We start from the raw sequence: 4761 nt of genomic DNA, 5'->3' as shown, positions 1-4761 counted from the left end.
CCTTGATACAGATTAGAGTCACTTGAGAGGAGAGAATATGAACAAGATATTAGGGCAATTCCTTTACTAATGATCACTGTGGCTTCACCCAACCCAATGTGGGCAGTGCTATCCTTAACTGTACTTGACAGAGCAGTAGAGAAAAGCAGGCTGAGCAAGCCAGTAATTTGTATTCCACCATGGTCTGCTTCAGTTTCCTTCCCTAGGTTTCCCCTATGTAAGAACTATAAACAGGAAGCCAAATGAACCCTATAATTCTTCATGTTGCTTTGGTCATTGTTTTAGCACAGCAAGTAACCTGTTGTCAACTTTGATTCAGATCAAGGACTGTGTCTTAAGCACAAAACAATTAGGCTGAGGCAAGAATAGATTATGAGGCCTTGTCACAAAAAATGACAGTAAGGCTCTGTGGTCCTAGATCTCATCTGATATTTTTAGCATCTGTTCCTTTAAAAATGACTGTGAATCTTTTCAAATATTCTCCGTTTGGGTCTGGCGGATGATAGTTGGTAATTAGGGATTTTGCTTCTCAGGCTCAACAACTGCCTATGAACCACTCTTTGGTTTTTAGTGCTATCTTCTGTCCGCATGCACTCATGGACATATATGAGTTTCTTTCACACCACACAATAATTTTAAAATAAATGGGGAAAATAAAACAAAACAAACAAAAACAAAATATTTAAAGAAAATCTCAGTTTTACTTTGTTCTCCTAACAGAAAAAAGTCTATCCTGTTTTACACATAATTCAAGGAACTCATACTAGTCTTGAACATTCAATTTTCCTGCTAAGCCTCCCTCGTTGATTGATATTTATGACATGCAACTGCACACATTTACATTTAAACCACTTAACAGAAAAACAAGAGGCATCACAACCACATAAAGGTTCTAGGAAGGAGGAGGAGTTGTTGCCACAGCCTGTAATCCCTGCAAGAAGGAAACAGAGGAGAAGAGCTTAAAAGTTCATCATAAGCATCTTTGCTACCCCAGTGAGTGATGAAACAAAATGAGGTATGAGAGAACATATTATATTGCTATGTTAATAGACTTTTATTTTTACAGCAGTTCAGTCATTGACCCCCATTCCAGTCTGCCCCTCCCACAGTTCCTCATTACTATTCTTCTCCTCCTACACTACAAGACTTTATTCCTCCATGCCCGCACCAGGCATTTCCACTCCTGGGTCAAGTCCTCAGAGTTAGGGCCTCATTTCCCACTGAGGCCAGGGGACCAGGCAGTCATCTCATGTGACATTGACAGCTGGCCTTGGACCAGCTTGGTTTTTGCCTGGTTGCTAGCTCAGTGTTGAGAGATTCATGGATCCATGTTAGGTTGAGACTGCTGGTCTTCCGATCAGGCCCACCCTCATCCTCAGCCTTCCAACCGTTTCCCTAATTCAACCACAGGGGTCCATGACTTTCAGTCCAAATGGTTGAGTCGTAAGTATCAGCTAATCTGTCTCAGTCAGTTGCTTGTTGAGCCTTAAGAGGACAGCCATGCTAGGCCTCCTCTCTGTAAGCACACAATAGCATCAAGTAATAATGCCAAGCCTTGGAGCCTCCCCTTTGAGATGACCCCCAAGGTTGTGCAGGTTACTGGACCGCATTTCCATAGTCTCTCTGTCTCTGTCTCCATTTTTGTCCCTGAAGTTCTTTTAGACAGGATCAATTCTGTGTTGGGGCTCCACAGTAGCCCCACTTGGCGGCGGCCAAAAAATGTCGCAGCCCAAGCAAAATGTGGGCCCGGGCTGACCCACATTTGGGCGGGGCTACTATACCGGCCCAAGATGCCGCTCGGTCTCGGGTCGGGGTTCAGCAGAGCGAGGAGTGAGGACGACCTCGAAGAATGCGACCAGACAGGTATAATTCAATACCATTTATTTGCTTCAGTATAAGTCCTAAGTCTTGAGTTCTTAGGCCTAGTCCCTAGCTTCCTAGTCCCTCCAAGTCAAGTTACTTCTTCCAAGTTCTCTTCCAAGTGCTCCTGCTACCTGTCTTCTCTAGCAGGGTCTCCCTAGGTCCTGATGCATCTGATCTCTCTAGAAGCAAGTGCCTCTACCTAATGTTGCTGTGTTGCTGATCCGATCGTTCTCGTGTCTCCTGCCTGTTATATGTCTCACTTCTAAGCCATGTCTTTGGTCACACCTTTACTCATGCCTTAGGATCTTGTCTCTACTTGAATCTCTGACACTTCTAAGTCACACTTCTTAAGTCACACACTTTAATCCTCAACACACCCTTTAATCTCAACACCTTTAATCTCACACACCTTTTAATCTCAGGTTTCTAAACCCAAGATTTATCAAGAGTCGTGCTCAGCTGTTGTAGGCTATTGTAATCCAAGTCTCATGTCAGGGTATATGGCTCAAGATGGCTGCAAAGCTGATAGCCGTTTTCTGCTAAAAGTCGGCCCCCAACAATTCTGGGTCTGAATAACATCTTCCATGTAAAATCAAAGATTCTTTCAGCTTTGAAAGTTTCCTTTTCTATGGTGAACATTAGGCTAGAAAGCTTGGTGGCTTCTAGAATCTTCTGTAACCAACACCATCATTGTTCTCTCAGTCAAGGGCACTGGTATTAGAAAATAAAAAGCCAAAGTTCCCCCTCAAAATTTTATCTTCTGCCCTTTTTTATTTCTATTCTTTCTTCTTAATATCACACCTCTGCATTCTTAATTCACTTCTACAATTTCAAATCAGATTCAAAATTTTTGCAAAATGTTCTAAAACACCAATTGTCAACCTGTAGGATATGAACCCAGGGGGGAATTTTTAATTAAATTATTTTATTTATTTACATTTCAAATGTTGCCTGCTTTCTCCTCCCCAGTCCCAGAGTTCTTCAATCCACACCACATCCCTTTTGACTCTGAGAGGGTATTTCCTGCATTCACTCCCCACCATCACCCACACCTCCCACATCACCCGCCCCAGCAGCCCTTTCCCCTGGGAAATCAAAGCTCTATAGGATTTTGCACATCTTCTCTCACTGAAGACACAGAAGGAAGTCTTTTGCTACATACATTCTGGAGGACACAGACCAGCCTGTGTATGCTTTTGGTTAGTGGATAAGTCTTTGATAGATCTGAGGTGTCTGGGTTAGTTGATACTGCTGTTATTTCTATGAGGTTACCATCTCCTTCATCTCCTACAATTCTTCCCCTAATTTGTTCATAGTTGTTGAAGTCCTCAGTCCAATGGTTGGCTGTAACTATCTTCATCTGTCTCAGTTATCTGCTAGTAGAGCCTCTCAGAAGACAGTCATGATAGCAAGCACAACATGGCATGTCAGCTTTGGTGGCTGTGGATAGGATGGATCCCAAGTTGGGCAGGTCCTTCAGTGGCAGAATTACAGTTTTAAAGTAGGAACAGAAAACTTATTGGTGGGAATCATCACAACATGAGGAATTGTGTTAAATAATCACAGCATTAGGAAGGTGAAGAACCACTGCTGTAGAATGAAAAGAATTTGTTGGTGTGTGTTTGGATTCAAGGCTAAACACACTGCATTCTACAACCAGTAAATGACACTCTGATCTCTAAAAGAGGTTTTCTTTTTTCTCCCAGTTCTCCCAAGTTGTTGGTAGTTCTTTGCTTGATGTGGGGTGTAAACATGGAACTTCATGGAACTTTCCCCTTCCATCTCTTCAGTTCATTAATATTACAGTTTTTGGTCTAGTTTATGCTATCATTTTCTAGGGGAGAGTATTTCACAGCAGATGACCTGGTATTCTTCCCAGCACATCTTCAGTGTTGTTCCCTGAGTCATAGATGGAGTAGGTGTGATGCAGCTATATTTGGATGTTGGTTTGTATAGCTATATGTGGGTTAAATAACTGAAAGCAGTGATTCTCAACCTTCCTGGTGCTGTATCCCATGCACCATCCACTGGCTGTGCTGCCCTGTCTGTCCTCAGTGGGAGAGGATATGACTAGTCCTGCAGAGTATTGATGTGCCAGGGCAGTACAATGCCTAGGGATATTCCAGTATTTCATAGAATAGAGGGGAATGGAGCATGGAATAAATGTGATGTAAAATGAATAAATACATTATTTATTTACTTGATTAAATAATGAAAAGGAATAGACAGATATCAGGTACTAAATTTAAATAAGGATCAGATAAATCATCTAAACTGTGCCCTCCCCCCAGCCTTGAGCAGGCCTGAATGAGCTGTTTACCACATAGACCAAACAAACAATAGGACCTAGGAGGCCCTGCCAGCTTTGGTGACCTGCAGTCTGCTACAGGAGTTGAGGAGAACTGACTGCCTGCTGAGCTTGCCTTGACAACTCTGGCCTGCTATCCCCTCACCCACCCACACTGGCTGAAAAGACTGGAGTTCTGGGGATGGGGCTTCCCCTTTACATGTGAAAGCAAAATATTAAACTTCGGGCCTTGATCAGAATATGTTGCTTGGCCCTATGTTTTCTCTCATCCTCCATTCCCCTTGTATTCCCATCCTTTCTTTCAGGTGAGCTGAGTTACCCATAGCCACAGGCACCTACAGATTGGTGCCTGAATCTTGGGGCCTGAAAATGGAACACCATTTCATTTCTCAGGAACACCTGAGAAACACTGTCTTGGGTGGAGCTCCACGGAAAATGGAAGAAGTATATCCCAAGCACTTGGTGAGCAATGAACAGCATTGATGCTAGCTAAGTTATGGCTATGTTTGCAGGAAGTGTGTTTAAGTGGGATACAGTCTAGGTTGAGTAAGAGTTGACCTGATACAAGCTCACCTAGGAGGTGACAGTGA

The sequence above is a fragment of the Arvicanthis niloticus genome, chromosome 26 (genome assembly GCF_011762505.2).
Source record: "Arvicanthis niloticus isolate mArvNil1 chromosome 26, mArvNil1.pat.X, whole genome shotgun sequence".
Taxonomy (NCBI): domain Eukaryota; kingdom Metazoa; phylum Chordata; class Mammalia; order Rodentia; family Muridae; genus Arvicanthis; species Arvicanthis niloticus.
The sequence above is the reverse complement of the archived record's forward strand: the minus strand, read 5'-3'. Positions refer to the sequence as shown.